We start from the raw sequence: 16305 nt of genomic DNA, 5'->3' as shown, positions 1-16305 counted from the left end.
CATTTCTAGCAAACCCATTATTAAAATGGTAAACATCTTCCAAATTTTCAAATATCATGCCAACATTTGGGACCATAAATTTTTTGTCTACATTTGTCTCATTGCTTGGTTGTGAGAAATTTGCATTTGACGGGCTAGTATAGATTCCTTTCATGTCAAAATCAAGCCTACGTGCAGCACTACATACAACTTCCAAACCCTCAACAACTTGATTATTCTCTACAATGTTTTCAAAATCAGACTAGACAGGGAACCGTTCTAGGGTCCGGCTCTCAAGTCAAATGGTTTGACCATTTGGTCTGAACAGACGACCGCTTTGACAAAACATATAAAACCAAAAAAACGGCCAAAACAATTCTCGGGTCTAATGGCTCGACGATTCGACCGCCTAGGTCAACGGTTCGCTGACTAAATCAACAGTTTTTGGCCAAATAGCGGTTTTAGGGTAAACAGAACTGGTTAGGCGACTGGTTCCCAGTTTTTTCATTCCGACTGTAATCTTCCAATTCGGTTTTGAAAACATTGATTCTTTATACCTTCATAAAGTTGAGTGTTCTTCTCATTACACTCTTCATTATTTATCCACTAGGAAATTGTTCCATTTTCTAGAAAAAAAAACACAAATCAACTAATATACCAATATATTCCAATCTTTTTTTTTAATTGCAACATGTGGTTATATTACTCAGTTTCTATTATTATTTTCTATTAAAACCAAGAATAACCTAATGCAAAGAAAGTACTAAAAAGCAAGGAAGAACTTTTTTCATAAGAAAAATATTTTCTTAGGAGGTTAGGCTTCATTTATATGGTATGAATTCTCATAATTTAAGCATGTGGAAGCTCGGCAAATAAAGGCCATTAATTAATTTTTAGGTACAAGTTAAAGACTAAAAAGTTATTATTTACAAAGATGAAAGAAAATTATATATTAGAGAATGGTTATGGAATTGAGTGAAGCAATTCTACATAATCCTTTAGCTTCATGGTAGTGGTTGATAATAAATTGGACCTCCGATTTAAAACGGCGAATTATGAAATGGTGGGGCAAAATATGAGCCTTTTATTTTATTGTAAATCCGCTTCCTTATTTCCAATAAAACATACGGTAAAACTAAATAGACTAAAAAAACTTAAAAGAAATTATCTTCACTTTTAGAATTTCCTTCAAACAGAGTTGTAGAGAGTTGTGTAGCAAATTATCAAAATGGAGATGGGTATTATCGGTCAGTCTATTAGAATAGTACCACGGATGGTATAATTCAATCAAAATTTTCAAGTTTTTGCACATAATACATTTTAATGGATATTATTGGTTTGTCTATTAAAACAATACCATGGACTTATCACTACATTCAAATATTTAAATCTCCTGCACATAGTACATCTTAAGTAAAAGTAGATAGCAAAATGTTTAAGTAGTGCTATGGCCTTGCCTAAAGTGAAATTGGTATCAGGTTTTTCCGGAATCTTACAAAACTCAAATTAAAAACATCAAATGTATTGAGAGATCATCAATAGGTGCATCGAGTCTTAGTCTATCCTGCAAGAGTTTCAATAGGGGTGATCATGGAACGAGCCTGGGCTTCGCGCTAATGATAAGTGCCTTAACCTAGGCCTTGGCCCAACCAGGCCCGCACCCTGGGCCTAGTTTGAAAGCCCATGCCCATGGCCAGGCCGTGCTTATGTTTCTTGCTACGTAACTTTAAAATTTTGAACATGTGTGACTCGGTCACACATGAAAATAGGGGTAAAACTATAACTGACTATTTATCATAACCTCCTTCGGTGAAAAGTCGGTAACCCCCTCTCTCTCTTCTTCTTTTCTTCTTACAACATCAATACAGTTCAAAGCATTTGCTTTGAATAAGTGTAGATTGTTGTATTTCCGATGTTAGGAAGTTGTTACTCCGACGTGATCTCGTGTTTCCTTTGTTCTTCTCACTAATGATTATTGCTTGTGAAACTCTAACGACTATTGCTAGTGGCTGGTGGTATTTAGAAAATATTGACAACTATGCTAGAGAAAACCACTCTAGTTATCATTGTTGGAGAAAATAACTCTAAGAAAAGAAGAAACAAAACAACTCTGAGAAAGAAAAAACAAAAAGAAGAAATAGGTAATTCAAAATGCTTTACTCTTTTTTAGAATCTGGAAAATTCTTAGAATTCATTCTTTTCAAGATGATTCTAATAATGAAAAATGGGAGAATTGAAGCACAAACGGGCCTTATTTCCTGAAAAAGAAAAAAAAAAGCCTACTATTGACATTCCACAACATTGAACAATTTACTTAATTAAAAACACTCTCCAAAACAATATATTTGTTAGTGGGAAGAGTTTGTTAGTGGGAAGAGTCTTTCAAGATTAAAAACTATCCAAAACAATATATATTGCATTAAAATAAAACATATAATGACCCCCCGTCACTAGTAGACCTGTTCATGGGCCGGGCCGAGCTTTTGCTCTTCATCAATAGAATTTTTTCAGGCTCGAGCCCGAGCCCGGCCTGACCAACGGGCCTATAACTTGTGCCCGAGCCCAGCCCTCATAAAAAGCCTGAAGCCCAACCTAACAACTTGTACAAACTACAGAGAGAGGGACAATTGAGTTCATTAGTAGCGTAGCTGGCGTCGGTGCCTGAGTTCGCCGGTTCCTGAGAATGTCTGATAGTGCAAGTGAGAATGAGAATTGTGAAAGAGACAAGAGAGAGAAAAAGAGGACTGGTGGCGTATGCGCGTGCTGACCGATGTCCACAAGAGTACGGAGTTGTGCAAAGCAATATAGTAAGGAGTACATAATTGTTCCCATGAGGAATGAATTATTTAGCCACCTATTAATTTCTTCTCAACTTGTTTAAAGCAATAATCAATTTGGTTGCGAATTAAGGAATTTAGACTAGCACTACTGATTAAGGAAAATAAATGACAAAAACAAGAACTTGAACGAAATCAATAACAAAGTTGCTAGGGATTAATCCTATCACGATCATCAAGATTCAATACTAATAAAATCTCACGAGAGCTGCTATATTCCAAGGTGTTTCCTAAAAGCACTAGTCGATCTTTCTCAAGAGTCAATTAGCTAAACCTATGTTTAATTAAATGGAATTACAATCAAGGAATTCTCATTCTCTCAATTGAAATCCTCTTTGCATAAACATAAGTTGTTAATACACCTATAAGGAAATCATACCAACAAATGATATCTCTACCTAATTATTGGCCAAACAAGTGTTATTAGTTCCACCTTGATTATCATCTCTCGATGCATAATCTTGAATAAAGAACGAATCATTGGTGATCAATCAATGATAAGTAATCAACACAAATAACACAATATAGCAAAACCTCATCGATTTTACTAATGACTGAAAATCAATGCATGATCAAGTATTAATCCCTAACAATAAAAACCTAGCCCCTCATGATTTAATTAAGAACAAGCAAAATACCCTAATTACTTTCAGATCAAACCACTCTTGATGATAAGAAGAGTCACTGCATACAAGAATTGACATAACCAATTCAGCAATCAAATCTTTAAGCTATCCGACTGAGGTGAAGTCAGTCTTGGGTTGGCGAAACCCTAATTTATGAGCAACCTCTCTCGAGTGCAGCTCACCCTATCTCTGAATGACAAATCCTATATTTCTATCAGAATTTTACTCACCAAAGAGACATTAAGAATAAGAATTCGCAGATCATCAATTCAGGTATGAATGATTGCCAACCGAACCATGCAACTTATCTCTAAGGTGCATTCAGATCATCTGCAGCTTCTCGAGTATCAACCTATGATCCTATCCACAAGCCTTGGCTGAAAGGTAACTTAATTTGGAATTTGGAAATGAAAATCCTTATTTGCTTTATTCTCGCTCTTAGTGCTACTAGCTCATCTCAGACTTAAGAGGACTGAGATTAACGGTTCCAGATTTGATTGAGAAGATTAAAGTAATGATCCAGATATATATGAACTAAGAGAATTTACCTCTAATTTAAATTGAGACAACGAATTTGCTATAGTTCTCTTGTGGAAATGAAACTAGAAAGTGTTTATGCATTTAAGAGCAAAATCTTGAATCTAAAGGCATCTGTTATATTTCTTAGCAGTAGAAGCCAGAAGGCTGAACCTGTATAGAAAACGAGAAGTAGCCTATTCAAATGCTTTAAACACGAGTCTTATGTAATCTTTGAATTTCTGATGTTAAACAAATGTTGAATAATTAAAAATGTAGTGGTCAAGCTTGTTTTGAACCTGTGCTAATAATAATTATTTAGTGAAATAAAACAGATCTTTGCCAAATCAAGCTGAAACTTCTTGGGATCTAGTCCCCATGAAATGGCTTGCTACATTCTTTTCTCAATTCATACGAGGTAGGGTGCGCTATCTCACATTTGATGTCAACTGCATCCGTATCAAATAATTTATTCGCAAGAAGTTTCAAGGAAAATTTCTTTCAATCGGTTGGCAGTGGGGTCCACTGCCCAATCCACCTTACCCACAAGTAAAAGTTTAAGATGTATAAAACATTACCGAGTTTTTAAATTTTACACTGCAATTTGTCTTATGGTAGGATTTTTATTTTTTATTTTTTTTTTATTTTCAAGGTTACATGTTATCTGGCTTGTCTGGTAAAAAATTTCATTCTTAATATCCCAAAAGTGGGTTTGATATTTGTTTTTATCTACTGACCTACTAACCCCTAATCTGCTTGCCCACCCAGAAAATTAAAAAGATAAATGTGACTATTGTTTTCATCATATGCTAAGATTTTTTTTTTAGTTTTAAAATTACTGTAAGTTCCTTTTTCATTATAACTTATTTGCAATATATCTTCTGAAATCAAATGCTTTAAAAGTTGGTGAACTTCACTGTGATTTCCTAGATTTCTCTTTTCTAGGATTGATACAAAAGAACAATTGGTGTGTGGGAGTACTTATTAAAACTACTATTTTCCACCTAGTATGCGCTGTCATTTAGTTTATAAGATGATGAAGCATATTGATTTATTACGTTATAATATTGTGAGAACTAGCTTTACCATGACAGGTTGCATTTATTGGTAAACTAGAATTTGACATTATCTATTGTTTATTCTAAGAGTGTACATGGTGAATATAGTACTGCCACCCATAATTTTTATCAAGGTTGAACTCCATGTTATACTGATAACCTGTTGTGGAAGTCCCTGCATACTAGTTTCTTTGGATTCTCAGAGGCTCTGCAGGAGTATCTACTAAGTGTAGATAGAAAACAAAGTTCAAATCTAAGTGGTGGTTCAGAAATCAGTGACAAGCAGAGTTACAGAGAAAACTTGAAAGATAATTCGAAGGATGAAGAACAAAGTATCAAAGGACCTCAAGCCATAGATTGCAGTGACTCTAGGAGCTGAGGACTGCTCTTAGAATTTGCGGATGGAGAGTGGGAGAAGAACTTGATTTTGACTGTAGACAAGAGAGTCCAAGATTAGGAGAATGTTGCAGGGGCGTTTGCGAAGAGATTTAATTTAAATGGTACTGCTATAGCTAGACCTTTTGATGACTCAAAGGCTGTGTATTATGGAGCTGGTGAAGAAGTAGTGATCCCAGATGCTGAGTCGGTGGAAACTCCAGTCAGAAGAGTAAGGATAGGGAACTGGTTTCTGTCTTGTAACCATAATAGCATCTCAGAAAGTCCTCTCAAGCTCCAGCTGGTAGGGCTTTTCCCTTCAATTACTGGAATGAGGAAACTCTGGCAAAATTGATTCAAGTCCTAGGTGGTTAGGGTCGATGGTCTGAAGCTCGAAGAAGTTCCTAGATGCGTAGAGATGCTCATTAATGGTTGCTGGCTTAAGGTTTGGGTTCGGCTGGAAGGTGAAACAACTCCTTGGATGAAAGGTTCTAAGGAAGAAGATGTCGACAACCTTGAAGGTTGGGTTACACGTGGAAAAAAGAGTTCGAGCCAGAAGGTCTTGAATAATGTATAGATGACGAACGAAGATGAAGAGACACCACCCGGGTCAGTCAGTAAGTATCTGGATAAGAATGATGGTAGCCCAATTTTTTTGGAAAGTGGAGACCAAAGTGTAGGCAAAAAGTCTTATGTGGAGATCATTAAGGGCAGAGCCATGCCAGCTAACCCTCTGGCTCCACAAGGCATTTTAAAACCAGAGTGGGTTCGAACCAGGTCCTTCTTTTGAGGGTGAACCAGAGCTGCCTTTTGGACAAGATTATAGGCACTTCTCTCGAAAAGAAAGGTCTTCGATAGGATCACAATGGCAGAGGGGATTTAACTCCCCCTTTTCACCTCAAGGCAAGGTCCCAGGTGATTCAGAGACGGAGGTTGGAGAAGTGTCGTGACGACAAGTTTGGTGAGGTAAATCAGTCTTTGACTATTTCAATTAAGAAAATTGGCCTGGAATGTTCAACTGGTGTTAAGGAAGCGAAGAATGATTTGCAAATTTGTAGGGAGGAAGTTCAGTCCAGAAACAGAAAAGAAAACAGGAGGAAACATCTAAGGCCCAAAAAATATAATCTGAAACGAAAGAGAAGGATGAGAAGAATTAGCTCGTCTGGGATTAGAAAAAGAGAGGAGAGGTGGGTTTGGGTGATTGCCAGGTTTGACAAATGCGGTAAGAAAAGTTTTGTCTCTGGTCCAGGAGAGACACTCATCGACTGTTCTCTCTCGTCAACGTCTGGTAATGCTAGATGCTATTCTGAGGTTAGGAGGGGCTCCGATGAGAATCATGTTCCCTATGAGCTTGAGATCTTGAGTTTGACGTCTCCAGAGGATAGGTATGACTTGGAATGTCCAGTTTCTTCATGTGCGGAAGAGACACCCCCCGTTGAATTGGAGAACTTGGAAAGAGGGGAGGCAATAACTAGGAAAGAGATTACTAATATAGATGCTGAGTCAGATGCTGAAGGCAATGATGGAGGTAAGGTTGGAGGAAAGGAAGATTTAGCCGTTGAAGATTCTTTCGGTGGACAGGCTGAAAATCAGGACAAAGATGGCTTATTTTATCAGGAAGTTGAGATTGGAAGGCTAGGTGTAAATTTGGGTCAAAGGAGCAGAATGAAAAAGAAGGAAGATCACAATGGTGGGAGAATTAACAAGAAATCGATAATTTGAGGACTCACAATATAGTCCATGTGACAGAAGGAAAAGTGTGAAGGTTAATGGGATATCTGGTACTGATAATAGGGGGGAATAGTGCAAGATCAATCACTGTCCCCCCTTTTGTTGAAGGAACAACATGTCAATAAGGTTTCTGATGCCGATTCAGAACCTGGTGCAATGCAGCTGTTACAGGAGAATGAAAGTGCTGATAAAGCTACAGATAAGATGGTTATCAAAGAATTAGTTGATAAGGGAGGTCACAGTTGGGAAAAGCTTGGGTTTATTTTTTTGGGGCAGTGAGGAATTTGCCAGGAGGGCCTTTGAAGAATTTGAAAGAAAAAAGGAGGAAGAGAAATTAAAGATCAAAGAGCATTAGAAAGGGAGCAAGGTCTGGGATGAGGAATTCACAGATTGTTTTCTTAGGCCTGTTTTCTTTTCAGGAGTCTGTTTGGGTTTTGTTCTGCTTGAGAGGTTAGTTTTCTTAGGCCTGTTTGGGTTTCCTGTGGTTGCTTCTTGCTATAGGTGATGTCTTATCACCTTCTGTAATCTTTTTTCTTTAATAATTTTTCTTTTAAGAAAAGAAAGCATTGTCGCACAGACATCACTTTTGTGTTTTTCAATGATTATATGGTTGTTACAACACCAACTTCATTACAGGTTGGAGTGGCTGCTTTTCATTTGAGGTCAGCTTCATTACATCTTTCTCAATTCATTGAAACTAGCAGTACATATCAGAACACAAAGACCTTGCTGCATTTTTATGATCCTAAGGTGATTATTGCCCCCCTCTCCAAACAAGCCACCTTTGGATGGCATGGTTGGAGTTCCAGAGCTGGTGGATAGATTTTATACATCAGTCAAGAAGGTGGTAATCTATTATTTTGGATTATGCAAATCTTTGTGTGTGCATAATGCATGAATTGCAGAGATTTTTTTTGATAATTATGCATTCCAGTTAAATTACATGTTCTGTTTTCAACTGTGCAGGTTGTAATGTCTCGTGGTTGCAAACCACTCACTATGGATATGACCATATTTTCGATGCATGGCATTATTCTTGATTAGTAGATGTTTGAATGACTGCTATTGTGATCATAATTGCCCAGGTATGTATCAGCATTAGGTATTAATTCAAATGTCCTACTTGCTTGGGCCCAACCTTTGGGTGCATGGCTGTAGAGTACATTCGACAATGTTTCTACCCTAAAAAGAATTGGGCTATGTTTTGTTCATTTTGAATATTAAAATAATGTTATGCTTTTTAAATACACCTGTTTACATAAATTGTTATCAGTAGTACCATATTAGTACGAATTTTGTGAATTCCTGGCATTGCATAAGTAGCTCTGTAGGGATGTATGTAACGTAGATGATATCTGCTCAATGCTTTTACAGTTCTAATCTTCCTTTGTTGCTTAAAATTAAAAACATATTATTATTTTTTTCTCTTTTGATCAGTAACAACTAACAAATACAAACTTTTTTTTTTCGATAAATAAACATAATTTATTAGTGAACTACTGAAACATGAAAAGAGGTTGTCATTACAGCTTAAAAGAAAATGAGAGTATGACACTGGTTTCTGTCCCCTATGCAAATTGCATTTGGCCTAAGGCCAAACTTTTATCAAACCCTTGTACCCATTGAACTACATGTCCTTTGAAAACCATTTAAAGGCTTAAAGTGTTTGAAATCATTTCTATAACTCCACAAAGCTGCTTTACTTCCTTTTGTTAACCATCTGATTGTAACATGGGTGCCCCTTTAATAACCAATTATTCAACTCCCATCTCCTTTATGTTTCATACTCCGGTAACTACTTGAACTCCACCGATTGGACCTGAAAACAATCCACGAATGAGTCCATTCTCATATCTTACCACTCCCCCTACCGTAAAAATCTAGTTCCATCCATCCATCCCTTTGCCAGTGATTTCCACTCCCTCCTTGCATTTTGCTTTTTTTTGTTGATGAGGCTGCAATTGCTGCCTAATTTCTAAGAATATCATTCATTATGAAATCCAGGAACAAATATATTGTTTTCAATCAATGTGCCTCCCTCACTATAATGTTTTCCATTAAATCCTCTTCATTTCTTTCTGTTTCCTTAAACAATCATGCACTCCTTTCTTCCCATATAGTCTAAATCATAGTAACCAGTGCAATTGTCCATGTTAATCTTCCTCCTTCTTTGACAACTTGATTATGGACCATCAAACAAATTGTCCAAGCTAGTAGGGAGAGAATGTGTTTTCTGATGTAATTTAGAGAGAAGAAGAAAAGAAGTCAACCTTGGTTCGGAGAGAAGAGAGAAGAGAGAAGAGAAGAAAGAAGAGAAAGGGTGCGGTTGGATTGTTCTGGCCGCCCCACTAAATCTTATTTATATCTGTGACTTTAAAGAAGTAGAGTTACTCTAATACCCCTAAATCAATGGAGAGTGCTCAACCAAGGGCCTTCCCATGATTTGATTTTATTAGCAAAGACAAGGTCAAACTTGTAATGTTTGAGGAATATTGGGAGGATACACTGGATGTCTATCGGAGGAAAGTCAAGAGTTGTTTTGTGTCGTAGTCCTTCATTCCAACCTTTATTTGTTAGCTCATGCATACTTACCACAACTCGGGGGCATAATGTTTTGGCGACTTTGTGGGATATTGAAAATCGTCGGCATAAATTTGTGGTGAGCACTCATGGGCTCCTGGAGAATGGTTGGGATACTGGTGTTATATTCATAGATACATTAACTTCTCCTTGGAGGGCTTTTCATAGTACTCTTCCCCTATTTCCTTATCGCATCATGTATGGTTTGTCATATGGAAACAAGGTCAAATTCTTGGAAAATCTCTATTTTGGGGAATCCTTGTCGAATGGTGTATTTCCTCGTCTTTACTCCATATCGAATCTTAATTAGAAAACAATCTCTAAGTTTGTTCTAACTCTTCATCCTTTGGATTTGATTGGAAGTTGGATTTTAGAAAAAATCCGAGAATGTTTGAATTTGTTCCCATTTAAGAGGATCTAGAGTAAGGCCATTTAACACATGCAAAAGGCTAGATACAAGAGCAATTTCAGAGATGAAAAGGTTTTATTCACTAGCCCAAAGTTCCATTTAATGCCAAAGGAGACTAGGGGATAAAAAGCTCAGAAGTAGTTTTATTTTTAAGAGAAGGACCGATGAAGATAGGGTGGAAGTGATCTTTAAATGGAGAGTCCTCAACCAAGGGCCTTCCCATGATTTGATTTTGTTACTAAAGGCAAGGTCCAACTTGTAGTGATTGAGGAATAGTGGGAGGATACACTGCATGTCTATCGGATGAAAGTCAAGAGTAGTTCTATCTCATAATCCATCATTCCAACCTGTATTTGTTAGCTCATGCATATTTACCACAACGCGGTGGCATAATGTTTTGGCGGCTTTGTGGGATTTCGAAAATCATAGGCATAAATTTGTGGTGAGCACTCATGGGCTCTCAGAGAATGATTGGGATGCTGGAGTTATGTGCATAGATACATTAACTTCTCCTAGGAGTGCTATTCATAGTACTCTTCCCCTATTTCCTTATCGCATCATGTATGGTCTCTCGTATGGAAACATGGTCAAGCTCTTGGTAGATCTCTAGTTGTGGGAATCTTTGTTGAAAGGTGTATTTCCTCGTCCTTACTACATATCGAACCATAATTAGAAAACAATCTCTAAGTTTGTTCTACCTCTTCGTCCCTTGGATTTGATTTGATGTTGGATTTTAGAAGTAATCCTAGAGCATTTAAATTTGTTCCCATTTAGGAGGGTCTAGAGTAACACCGTCTAACACATGCAAAAGGCTAGAAACAAGAGCAATTTCAGAGTTGAAAAGGTTTTCTTCACTAGCCCAAAGTACCATCTAGGGCCAAAGGAGACTAGGGGATAAAAATGCCAGAAATAGTTTTATTATTAAGAAAAGGAACAATGAAGATAGGGTGGAAGTGATCTTTCAATGGACACTCCTCAACCAACGGCCTTCCCATGATTTGATTTTATTACCAAAGACAAGGTTGCACTTGTAGTTATTGAGGAATAGTGGGAGGATACATTGGATGTCTATCGAAGGAAACTCAAGAATAGTTCTGTGTCATAGTACATCATTCCAACCTTTATTTGTTAGCTCATGCATACATACCACGACCTTTATTTGTGGGATATCGAAAATCATATGCAAAAATTTGTTGTAGGCACTCGTGGGCTCTTAGAGAATGGTTGGGATGCTGGAGTTATGTGCATAGATACATTTACTTTTCCATGGAGTCATAGTACTCTTCCCCTATATCCTTAATACGACATTTATGGTCCCTCGTAGGGAAGCAAGGTCAAATTCTTGGAAGATCTCAATTTTGCGGAATCATTGTTGAACGGTGTATTTCCGCGTCCTTACTCCATATCGAATCTTAGTGATTGAGGATAGTGGGAGGATACACTAGATGTCTATCGAAGGAAAGTCAAGAGTAATTCTGTGTCATAATCCATCATTCCAACCATTTTTTGTTAGTTCATGCATACTTACCACAACATGGTGGCATAATGTTTTGGCGGTTTTGTGGGATATGGAAAATCATAGGCTTAAATTTGTGGCGAACACTCATGGGATTTTAGAGAATGGTTGGGATGCTGGAGTTATGTGCATAGATACATTAACTTCTCCTTGGAGGGCTATTCATAGTACTCTTCCATTAGTTCCTTATCGCATCTTGTATGGCCTCTCGTAAGGAAACAAGGTCAAATTCTTGGAAGATCTCTTGTTTGGGGAATCCTTGTTGAAAGGTGTATTTCCTCGTCTTTTCCCCATATCAAATCTTAACTAGAAAACAATCTCTAACATTGTTCTAACTCTTCATCCTTTAGATTTTATTGGAAGTTGGAATTTAGAACAAATCCGAGAGCGTTTGAATTTGTTCCCATTCAAGAGGATCTAGAGTAATGCCATCTAACAGATGCAAAAGGCTAGAAACAAGAGCAATTTCAGAGTTGTAAAGGTTTTTTTCACTAGCCCAAAGTTCCATATAAAGCCCAAGGAGACTAGGGGATAAAAAGCTTAGAAATAGTTTTATTTTTAAGAGAAGGAATGATGAAGATATGTTGGAAGTGATCTTTTAATGAAGAGTCCTCAACCAAGGGCCTTTCCATGATTTGATTTTCTTACCAAAGACAAGGTCATACTTGTAGTGGTCGAGGAAGAGTGGGAGGATACAATGGATGTCTATGAAAGGAAAGTCAAGAGTAGTTCTGTGTCATAGTACACCATTCCAACCTTTATTTGTTAGCTCATGCATACTTACCACAACCTGGTGGCATAATGATTTGGTGGCTTTGTGGGATATCGAAAATCATAGGCATAAATTTGTGGTGAGCACTCATGGGCTCCCAGAGAATGGTTGGGATGCTGGAGTTATGTGCATAGATACATTTTTTGGAGGGCAATTCATAGTACTCTTACCCTATTTCCTCAACGCATGTATGGAAATAAGGTCAAATTCTTGGAAGATCTCTAGTTTGGGGAATCCTTGTTGAACGATGTATTTCCTCGTTTTTACTCCATATCGAATCTTAGTTAGAAAACAATCTTTAAGTTTCTTCTAACTCTTCATCGCATGGATTTGATTGAAATTTGGATCTTAAAAGAAATCCAAGAGCGTTTGAATTTGTTCCCATTTAACAGGATCTAGAATAACGCCATCTGACACATGCAAATGGCTAGAAACAAGAGTAACTTCAGAGTTGAAAAGTTTTTTTTTTGCACTAGCCCAAATTTCCATCTAAAGTCAAAGGAGACAAGGTGATAAAATGTTCAGAAATAGTTTTATATTTAATAGAAGAAACAATAAAGATAGGGTGGAAGTGATCTTTCAATGGAGAGTCCTCAACCAAGGTCCTTCCCATGATTTGATTTTATTACCAAAGACAAGGTCAAACTTGTAATGGTTGAGGAATTTTGGGAGGATACACTAGATGTCTACCGGAGGAAAGTCAAGAGTTGTTATGTGTCGTAGTCCATCATTCCAACCTCAATTTGTTAGCTCATGTGTACTTTCCATAACATGGAGGCATAATGTTTCAACGGATTTGTGGAATATCGAAAATCATAGGCATAAATTTGTGGTGAGCACTCGTGTGCTGTCTGGGAATGGTTGGGATGCTGGAGTTATGTGCATGGATACATTTACTATTTCTTGAGGGTAATTCATAGTACTCTTCCCCTATTTCCTTAACGCAACATGTATGGTTCCTCGTATGGAAAGAAGGTCAAATTCTTTGAAGATCTGTAGTTTGTGGAATCCTTGTTGAACGGTGTATTTCCTCGTCCTTACACCGTATCGAATCTTAGTTAAAACAATCTCTAAGTTTCTTCTAACTCTTCATCACTTGGATTTGATTGAAATTTGGATCTTAAAAGAAATCAAAGAGCGTTTGAATTTGTTCCCATTTAACAGGATCTAGAATAATGACCTCTAACACATGCAAATGGCTAGAAACAAGAGTAATTTCAGAGTTGAAAAGTTTTTCTTCACTAGCCCAAAGTTCCATCTGAAGTCAAAGAAGACCCTGTGATAAAATCTTCAGAAATAGTTTTATATTCAAGAGAAGTAACGATGATGAGAGGGTGGAAGTGATCTTTCAATGGACAGTCCTCAACCAATGGCCTTCCCATGATTCAATTTTATTACCAAAGACAAGGTAAAACTTGTGTAATGATTGACGAATATTGGGAGGATACACTGGATGTCTATCGGAGGAAAGTCAAGAGTTGTTATGTGTCGTAGTCCATCATTCCAACCGTTTTTTGTTAGCTCATGTATACTTACCACAAACCGGTGGCATAATGTTTTGGCGGCTTTTTGGGATATCGAAATTCGTAGGCCAAAATTTGTGGTCAACACTAATGGGCTCCCAGAGAATGGTTTGGATACTGGAGTTATGTGCATAGATATATTAACTTCTCCTTGGAGGGCTATTCATAGTACTTTTCCCCTATTTCCGTATCACATCATGTATGGTCTCTTGTATGGAAACAATGTCAAATTCATGGAAGATCTCTAGTTTGGGGAATCCTTGTTCAATGGTGTATTTCCTCGTCATTACTCCATATCCAATCTTAATTAGAAAACAATCTCTAACTTTCTTCTATCTCTTCATCCTTTGGATTTGATTGGAAGTTGGATTTCAGAAGAAATGCCAGAGCGTTTAAATTTGTTCCCATTTAAGAGGATGTTGAGTAACGCCATCTAACACATCCAAAATGCTAGATGCAAGGGCAATTTCAGAGATGAAAAGGTTTTCTTCACTAGCCCAATGTTCCATCTAATGCCAAAGGAGACTAGGGGTTAACAAGTTCAAAAGTAGTTTTATTTTTAAGAGAAGGAACGATGAAGATCAGGTGGTAGTTATCTTTCAATGGAGAGTCCTCAACGAAGGGCCTTCCCATGATTTGATTTTATTACCAATGACAAGGTCAAATTTGAAGTGATTGAGGAATAGTGGGAGGATACACTGGTTGTCTATCGGAGGAAAGTCAAGAGTAGTTCTATGTCATAATCCATCATTCCAACCTGTATTTGTTAGCTCATGCATACTTACCACAACGCGGTGATATAATGTTTTGGCGGCTTTGTTGGATTTCGAAAATCATAAGCATAAATTTGTGGTGAGCACTCATGGGCTCTCAGAGAATGGTTGGGATGCTAGAGTTATGTGCGTAGATACATTAACTTCTCCTTGTAGGGCTATTCATAGTACTCTACCCCTATTTCCTTATCGCATCATGTATGGTCTCTCTTAAGGAAACTTGGTCAAAATCTTGGAAGATCTCTAGTTTGGGGAATCCTTATTGAAAGGTGTATTTCCTCATCCTTACTACATTTCGAATCATAATTAGAAAACAATCTCTGAGTTTGTTCTAAATCTTCGTCCCTTGGATTTGATTGGAAGTTGGATTTTAGAAGTAATCCTAGAGCATTTGAATTTGTTCCCATTTTGGAGGATCTAGAGTAACACCGTTTAACACATGCAAAATGTTAGAAACAAGAGCAATTTCAGAGTTGAAAAGGTTTTCTTCACTAGACCAAAATTCCATCTAGGACCAAAGGAGACTAGGGGTTAAAAAGCTGAAAAGTAGTTTTATTTTTAAGAGAAGGAACGATGAAGATGGGGTGGAAATGATCTTTCAATGGAGAGTCATCAACCAAGGGCCTTCCCTTGATTTGATTTTATTACCTAAGACAAGGTCGTACTTGTAGTGATTGAGGAATAGTGAGATGATACAATGCATGTCTATCTAAGGAATGTTAACAGTAGTTCTATGTCATAATCCATCGTTCCAAGTTTATTTGTTAGCTCATGCATACTTACCACAACGCGGTGGCATAATGCTTTGCCGGCTTTGTGGGATTTCAAAAATCATAGGCATAAATTTGTGGTGAGCACTCATGGGCTTTCAGAGAGTGGTTGTGAAGCTGGAATCTTTGTTGAAAAGTGTATTTCCTCGTCTTTTCTCCATATCGAATCTTAACTAGAAAACAATCTTTAACATTGTTCTAACTCTCCATCCTTTGGATTTGATTGGAAGTTGGAATTGATATCTAATCCGAGAGCGTTTGAATTTGTTACCGTTCAAGAGGATCTAGAGTAACGCCATTTAATACATGCAAAAGGCTAGAAACAAGAGGAATCTCCGAGTTGTAAAGGTTTTCTTCACAAGGCCAAAGTTCCATTTAAAGCCATAGGAGACTAGGGGATAAAAAGCGCAGAAATAGTTTTATTTTTAAGAGAAAGAACGATGAATATAGGTTGGAAGTGATCTTTCAATGGAGAGTCCTCAACCAAGGGCCTTCCCATGATTTGATTTTCTTACCAAAGACAAGGTCGTACTTGTAGTTATTGAGGAATAGTGGAAGAATACAATAGATGTCTATCGAAGGAAAGTCGAGTTGTTCTGTGTCATAGTACGTCATTCCAACCTTTATTTGTTAGCTATGCATACTTACCTCAACCCGGTGGCATAAAGTTTTGGCAGCTTTGTGGGATATCCAAAATCAAAGGCATAAATTTGTGGTGAGCACTCATGGGCTCTCAAGGAATGGTTTCGATGTTGGAGTTATGTGCATAGATACATTTACTTTTCCTTGGAGGGCAATTCATAGTACTCTTCCCATATTTCCTTAACACAATATGTATGG

The 16305-nt window shown here is 37.4% G+C and overlaps 1 protein-coding gene across 3 annotated transcripts in view; it reads left to right on the top strand.

Moving 5' to 3' along the window:
• The first annotated feature begins 5888 nt into the window (after window positions 1–5888).
• The window catches only part of LOC148803610 (uncharacterized), a 128596-nt gene continuing 118179 nt past the window's right edge, over window positions 5889–16305 (top strand). For 2 of the 3 annotated variants that reach the window (XR_016077512.1, XR_016077515.1), the window contains exons 1-3: window positions 5890–7572; window positions 7759–7966; window positions 8089–8207. The gene's annotated coding sequence lies outside the window, so the exon portion shown is untranslated. Of the gene's footprint in view, window positions 7573–7758; window positions 7967–8088; window positions 8208–16305 lie in introns of all 3 variants that reach the window. The other variant, XR_016077514.1, reaches the window with a different exon arrangement.

The sequence above is a fragment of the Nelumbo nucifera genome, chromosome 1 (assembly GCF_055504915.1).
Source record: "Nelumbo nucifera cultivar China Antique chromosome 1, China Antique-T2T, whole genome shotgun sequence".
Taxonomy (NCBI): Eukaryota; Viridiplantae; Streptophyta; class Magnoliopsida; order Proteales; family Nelumbonaceae; genus Nelumbo; species Nelumbo nucifera.
Note: the sequence above shows the minus strand (reverse complement) of the source record. Positions and strands in the feature narration are given on the sequence as shown.